The sequence below is a fragment of the Hordeum vulgare genome, chromosome 1H, assembly GCF_904849725.1.
Source record: "Hordeum vulgare subsp. vulgare chromosome 1H, MorexV3_pseudomolecules_assembly, whole genome shotgun sequence".
NCBI lineage: Eukaryota > Viridiplantae > Streptophyta > Magnoliopsida > Poales > Poaceae > Hordeum > Hordeum vulgare.
Genome location: NC_058518.1, coordinates 203,597,285 through 203,605,683, shown reverse-complemented (window position 1 = coordinate 203,605,683; position 8,399 = coordinate 203,597,285).

The following is an 8,399-nucleotide window of genomic DNA, read 5'->3' as shown; positions in this document are numbered from 1 at the left end:
TAAAGTGGCCATGCTGGAAGGAAACTTAAAAATGTCTAAAGGTAGTAGATTCCAGTTGCCATGACATTCTAGTGATACTTGTCACACCAGTTTCACAAAAGGTGTCATGTCACTTTGATTTAAACTCCTGAAAAGATGGGTTTAGTCGTTGTTTTTTCTAACCGGTGCAAGCTCCAACTTGGGATGCTCTCGACTATGAACAACTCATTTCATATAGACTGTTACTATCACTACTACAACAATATGTTTCATATGAACTGTTACTGTCACTACTACAACAATATGTTTCATATGGACTGTTATTGTCACTACTACAACAATATGCAAGCATAGGTAGAGAGTACAATTTTTTCCCGTTATTGTAATAGTGAAAAGTAAGAAGTAAAAGTGATGTAAACTTTATTTGGTAATTGCCATAGAAACATATTGTTTATCAAGACCGCATATTGTTGCCATGTACTTTATTAGATAATTGACATGGGATGTGTAACCTATTGGTATTGACACAGGTAAAGAGTATAAATAGAGGTTGTTGTTGTCGTCGCCGTCGCCGCTGCCGCCGCCGGCGGCGACGACGACAACAACGACGGCGGTGTTGTTGTTGCTGTTGAAAGGGGAAACAATGGGGAACACAACGCCACCGTCGAGGATGGCCAGACAATGATCGACGACGCCAATAACATGGGAGATGCTCCTGAAGCCTCCCCAGTACAAAATGGAGACCCCAAAGTAGATGCTGAGGACTTAGATCCCGATGACCTCTTTGAAGGGGTCGAGGACAATTACATGCCAGAGTCCGAGGAGGACAAGTTCCTCGGCATTGAGGACTTCATCATGCCAGAAGACCCCTTGGAGCAAGAGCGCTTCCGGCGGCGCCTCATCACCACCGCCCGAAGCATGAAACACAAGCAACAACAACTTCAAGAAAATACGGATCCGCTGAATGACAAGTGGCTTGAAGTACTCTCGACCGAACAAGACCTTGAAGACCAACGCAATAGTGCACCAAAACCATATCAAAGCATGCGTCTGGTGCCGGAGTTCGACGAAGAACTAACAACCGACAAGCTTGACTGCCCCCCTAGAGGTTGGGACAGGCTAATACGAGAAAACATCAACATATGACCAGCACCACGCCGTCATGACAAAGACACCGTGGTTAACCTAGACCCTCATGATGTTCGACGTCACATCGGGGAACACCAAGCACCCCCTCGGTCCAGTTACGGTTCAAGAGGACGCGCATGAGTCGGGTGGGAAGATAACGACACCTGGTTGGACAGGAATGACAGTGCCCAAAATCAAGCTTATGAGAGACTCTCCCCCGACCTCCAACGAGATACTACTCGGTCCGAGGTCTAGCCCACTCTATCTGTTTTACAGACAGGGTAATGAAACATCAATTCCCAGACGGGTTTAATCCCATCAACATAGAACCCTGTGATGGCACAACAAACCGAGCAGTGTGGATCGAGGACTTCCTTCTCCACATACACATGGCTATCACAGACCTCCACACCATCAAATATCTAGTGCTCAAGTTAAAGGGGCAGGCTAGGCATTGGCTTAACAACTTGCCTCCTCATTCCATCGGAAGATGGGAAGACCTTGAAGATGCCTTTAGGGAAAACTTCCAAGGCGCTTATGTCCGACCTTCGGACGCTGATGACCTCTTTCGTTTCTTCCAACAACCAGGTGAATCTGCTTGGAAGTTCTGGAACAAGTTCCTTACCAAAAAGAATCAGATCATCGATTGCTCCGACGCCGAGGCCATCGCCTCATTCAAAAATAATATCCGAGATGAATGTCTCACCGCCAGCTTGGCCAGGAGAGGTCGAGGACCATGTCAGCCCTTACTTCACTGATGACGCACTTTTGCGTAGGAGAAGTGTGATAGCCCGAGACCGACGCTCCAGAAGATTCCCCTTTTATTCCGTTGTTGCCGTGTTATTATTTGTCTGTCGCATTCATCATCACATCATGTGCATCATCCGCATTGCATCGACACTCCGTTATTTAGGAACGGAGGGAGTAATTTTTCCACTGTTATTCTTCTAAAAATGTGTAGTATTTAACATAACCATTGGTTGAATATTTGCAGCAACCTTTCTGTTTTACAATAATAAAAAGGATTAATTTGGAATAGTTTTGCTTCTGCTAAGTTGATTTAAAAAATATTCTTTCATTAAAACCCGAAGCAAATATTTTTAAAATAACAACCTGGATTTATCAAAAATAACCAATATTTTTAAAATGACTTGGTGATCTGTTTTGGAGTGAGCTACTTATTATTTTTTATCTTTATACGATGATAGAAAACCCGTGTGACGAAGGAGTTGGAGCGGAAGACCTCGAAGACCCCAGATACCTAGGTGACTAAGGCAAGCAACCCTTTGACCATGTTTGAGCATATGTTATGATGCATGCTAGTGTAGCAAATATTTCTGTTGCATATGATCATAAGTACCGGTAAATCATTGAAGTGATGTTACCGATGGCTCCTCCAGAGCACATGCATTGAGCTTGATCCTACCACCTATGAGGGTCATGCTAATATCATGTTGACAAGTAAAGCTAGAAAGGCAATAGCATGAGCATGTTGTTGGTATAAATCAAAGGTTTATGTAAACCCCATAGGGTGCCACTAATGCCCGAGGGTGATGATGAGTTAGGTGGCCACTTTTGGTGAAGTGGTGCACCGGGTATTTGTGTGTGTATGGTTTCGGAAATGAGATTTATGACGTGTCGACCGTCCCAACCTTACTTGTACGACCACGTTACCCCTTTATGGGATGGGGCTGTGTTGATTACTCTGGTCGATGCTAGCAAAGAGCCACATTACTAGTGGCGGGAGTGATGTGTGGTCACTCTCGTGATGGGGACGTGCCGGGTAGGGCGACTATGCCGTTTTTACGTGTTCCAGGCACACCATTGGTCCCTGCATGGTTGATACTGTCCAGAGTTGGTGCTCGTAAGACATGCAACATGTGGCTGGGTACTAATCGATTGGACCTCTTTGTCTAGTATCGTGAGGGGAAAGGCATTGATCGGGTACTTACCTCGGGTATGTTATATACCGCGAGTCATGGATGACACGGAAGTTTCCCGGATCTCATGGGTCCAACGTACTACCTCTACAGAGTGTAAAACTATTCGAATAGCCATGTCCACGGTCAAGGACAGTTGGGTAATCCTACTTAAACTACGTCCTGTCGTTTCCGCATAAACCAAGTGTGTGTGAGTATGTGGTAAATGGTGTTTCATGAAACAGTTAATATGACCAAGTTTGGTGACTTGGCTTATAGGGTAAACCCAGAGTGTTCAACCCTCGGCAGATATATTGGTATCTGTAACCTTTTCTTCAAATAGCATTTAACTTATGTTGCATACCCATGATCATGTTTATTTACAACCAAGATATTATCCACCAAAGATGCATGTTATTGTTATCGTTCACTTGCATTGTTCATATCATGGGCTGTTTGCGAGTACATTCAAAAGTACTCATTGGCTTGCCACTGGATATATTATTGACCAGACATGGAAGGACCGGAGATTGGATAAGAGTACGTATTCGAAGACGCCCCTCGAACTAGGACGCTTCCCAGTCAGAATACCTGTTGGTGTAGGCTGATGGCATAGGCATCCGCTTTGCCCTAAGATTTCCGTTACTAGTTGTATCCGTGTGATTTGGCCTTATAGGCCCTACCTTGTGAACTTGACCATTCGGCACATGATGTAATAATTGTTGGAAATATGCCCTAGAGGCAATAATAAAATGGTTATTATCATATTTCCTTGTTCATGATAATCGTCTATTGTTCATGCTATAATTGTATTAACAGGAAACAGTAATACATGTGTGAATAAATAGATCACAATGTGTCCCTAGCAAGCCTCTAGTTGGCTAGCTCGTTAGTCAATAGATGATCATGGTTTCCTGGTCATGGGCATTATATGTCATTGATAACGGGATCACATCATTGGGAGAATGATGTGATGGACAAGACCCAATCCTAAGCGTAGCACTAGATCGTATTGTTTGTATGCTAAAGCTTTTCTAATGTCAAGTGTCTTTTTCCTTCGACCGTGAGATTGTGCAACTCCCGGATACCGTAGGAGTGCTTTGGGTGTATCAAATGTCACAACGTAACTGGGTGACTATAAAGGTGCACTACGGGTACCTCTGAAAGTGTCTGTTGGGTTAGTACGAATCAAGATCGGGATTTGTCACTCCGTGTGACGGAGAGGTATCTCTGGGCCCACTTAGTAGAACGCCATCATGAGCACAATGTGACTAAAGGAGTTAGTCACACGATAACGTGCTACGGAACGAGTAAAGAGACTTACCGGTAACGAGATTGAACAAGGTATAGGTATACCGACGATCGAATCTCGGGCAAGTTCTATACCGACAGACAAAGGGAATTGTATACGGGATTGATTGAATCCTTGATATCGTGGTTCATCCGATGAGATGATAGTGGAGAAAGTGGGAGCCACCATGGGTATCCAGACCCCGCTGATGGTTATTGGCCGGAGAGGTGTCTCGGTCATGTCCGCGTGTCTCCCGAACCCGTGGGGTCTACATACTTAAGGTTCGATGACGCAAGGGTTATAGGGAATTGTTATACGAGGTTATTGAAAGTTGTTCGGAGTCCCGAATGAGATCCCGAACATCACGAGGAGCTCCGGAATGGTCCGGAGGTAAAGATTGATATATAGAACGGATGGTTTCGGACACCAGAAGTGTTTCGGGCGTCGTCGGTAACGTACCGGGACCACCGGAGGTGGCGCCGGGGGTCCACCGGAAGGGGGCAACGTCCCCGGGAGGCTAGATGGGACAAGGGCGGGAGGCAACCAGCCCCTAGGTGGGCTGGTGCGCCCCCCACACTCAGCCCAAGGCGCAGGAGGTGGAGAGGGGGGGGACCCTAGGTGCTGGTGGGCCTAAGGCCCACCTAGGGGTGCGCCACCCCCTCCCCTTGCCCTGGCCGCCGCACCTCCCATCTGGGGGGGGGGGGGGGGCGCTGCCGCACCACCTAGGGTGGGAACCCTAGGGGTGGAACGCCCCTCCCCTCCTCCTATATATAGTGGGCACTTTTGGGCTTTTGGAGACACAGTTTTCCCTCTCCCTCGGCGCAGCCCTGCTCTTCTTTCTCCTCCTCTCTGCCGGTGCTTGGCGAAGCCCTGCCGGGAGACCTCGTCTCTCCATCGACACCACACCGTCGTGCTTCTAGAGATCTTCCCCAACCTCTCCCTCCTCCTTGCTGGATCAAGGTGCGGGAGACGTCACCGGGCTGCACGTGTGTTGAACGCGGAGGTGCCGTAGTTCGGCACTAGATCGGAATCACACCGCGATCTGAATCGCGCGAGTACAACTCCATCAACTTCGTTCTAGTAAAGCTTCCGCTTAGCAATCTTCAAAGGTATGAAGATGCACTCACCCCTCTCTCGTTGCTGTTCTCTCCATAGGAAGATCTGAATATGCTAGGATTTTTTTTGAATTTATGCTACGTTACCCCAACAGTGGCATTCGAGCCAGGTTTTCTATGCGTAGATTCTGTGCACGAGTAGAACACAAAAGGTTGTGGGCGATGATTTGTCAATTGCTTGCCGCTACTAGGCTTATTCTTTTCCGGCGGTATTGTGGGATGAAGCGGCCCGGACCGACCTTATACGTACGCTTACGTGAGACTGGTTCCACCGACAGACATGCACACCGTGCATAAAGGTGGCTAGCGGGTGTCTGTCTCTCCCACTTTAGTCGGATTGGATTTGATGAGAAGGGTCCTTACGAAGGGTAAATAGCTTTGGCATATCATCATTGTGGCTTTCACGAAGGTAAGAAGGCGTTCTTGCTGGAAACCCAAATCAGCCACGTAAAACTTGCAACAACAATTAGAGGACGTCTAACTTGTTTTTGTAGGGTTTGACATGTGATGTGATATGGCCAAAGTTGTGATATTGCATGTATGATGTATGAGATGATCATGTTATTGTAATAGGTTTCACGACTTGCATGTCGATGAGTATGACAACCGACAGGAGCCATAGGAGTTGTCTTAATTTATTGTATGAGATGCAACGCCATGTGCTTACTATTTTACTTCATTGCTAACGGTTAGCTATAGTAGTAGTGATAGTAGTAGTTGGCGTGACGACTTCACGGAGACACGATGATGGAGATCATGATGATGGGGATCATGGTGTCACGCCGGTGACGATGATGATCATGCGATGCCTGAAGATGGAGATCGAAAGAGCAAAGATGATAATGGCCATATCATGTCACTATATGATTGCATTGTGATGTTTATCATGTTTTTCATCTTATTGCTTAGAACGACGGTAGCATAATAAGATGATCCCCTTAAAATTTCGAGAATGTATTCCCCTAAGTGTGCACCGTTGCAAAGGATCATTGTCTCGAAGCACCACGTGATGATCGGGTGCGATAGATTCTAACGCTCGCATACAACGGGTGTAAGCCAGATTTACACACGCGAAACACCTAGGTTGACTCGACGAGCTTAGCATGTACAAACATGACCTCGAATACAAGAGACCGAAGGGTCGAACATGAGTCATATGGTTGAATACGATCAGCATGAAGTTGCTCACCATGGTGACTAGTCCGTCTCACGTGATGATCGGACACGGGTTAGTCAACATGGATCATGTATCACTTAGATGACTAGAGGGATGTCGATTTAAGTGGGAGTTCATACTTAATTTGATTAAATGAACTTAATTGTCATGAACTTAGTCTAAAAGTTGTCTTTATAAATATTGTAGATGGCCAACGTCAACCTCAATTTCAACGCATTCCTAGAGAAAAACAAGCTGAAAGATGATGGTAGCAACTATGCGGACTGAGTTCGCAACTTGAAGCTCATCCTTGAAGCAGCTAAAAAGGCTTATGTCCTTGATGCGCCGCTAGGTGACCCTCCCGCTCCCGCAGCAGCCCAGGACATTTTGAACGTCTGGCAAACGCGGAGTGATGACTACTCTCTGGTTAGGTGTGTCATGTTATACAGTTTAGGAACGGGGCTCCAAAGGCGTTTTGAGAAACACGGTGCATATGAGATGTTCCAAGAGATGAAGCTAGTTTTTCAAGCTCATGCCCGTGTCGAGAGATATGAAGTCTCTGACAAGTTCTTTAGCTGTAAGATGGAGGAGAACAGTTCTGTCAGTGAACACATACTCAAATTGTGTGGGTTACACGGTCGTCTGACTTCACTTGGAGTCGAACTTCCGGATGATGCTATAAATGACAGAATCCTCCAGTCTCTCCCACCAAGCTACAAAGGTTTTGTGCTAAACTACAACATGCAAGGGATGGAGAAGACCATTCCCGAGTTGTACTCGATGCTCAAGTCTGCAGAAGTAGAAATCAAGAAAGAGCATCAAGTGTTGACGGTCAACAAGGCCACTAGTTTCAAGAAGGGCAAGGGTAAGAAAAACTTCAAGAAAGACGGCAAAGCCGTTGCCGCGCCTGGTAAGCCAGCTGCAGGGAAGAAGAAAAAGAATGGACCTAAGCCTGAGACTGAGTGCTTCTATTGCAAGGGAAAGGGTCACTGGAAGCGGAGTTGCCCCAAATACTTAGCGGACTAGAAGGTCGGCAACGTTAAAGGTATATGTGATATACATGTTATTGATGTGTACCTTACCAGCGCTCGTAGTAGCTCCTGGGTATTTGATACCGGTGCTGTTGCTCACATTTGCAACTCAAAGCAGGAACTACGGAATAAGCGGAGACTGGCCAAGGACGAGGTGACGATGCGCGTCGGGAATGGCTCCAAGGTCGATGTGATCGCCGTCGGCACGCTACCTCTACATCTACCACCGGGATTAGTTTTAAACCTTAATAATTGTTATTTAGTACCAGCTTTGAGCATGAATATTGTATCAGGGTCTTGCTTAATGCGAGACGGCTACTCATTTAAGTCAGAGAATAATGGTTGTTCTATTTATATGAGTGATATGTTTTGTGGTCATGCTCTGCTGGTGAATGGTTTATTCTTGATGAATCTCGATCGTGATGTTACGCATATTCATAGTGTGAGTACCAAAAGATGTAAAATTGATAATGATAGTCCCACATACTTGTGGCACTGCCGCCTTGGTCATATCGGCGTTAAGCGCATGAAAAAGCTCCATACTGATGGACTATTAGAGTCTCTTGACTTTGAATCACTCAACGCGGCGAACCGTGCCTCATGGGAAAGATGACTAAGACTCCATTCTCAGGAATAATGGAGAGAGCAACCGACTTATGGAAATAATAGATACTGATGTGTCTGGTCCAATGAACGTTGAAGCTCGCGGTGGCTATCGTTATGTTCTCACTCTCACCGATGATTTGAGTAGGTATTGGTATATCTACTTGATGAAGCACA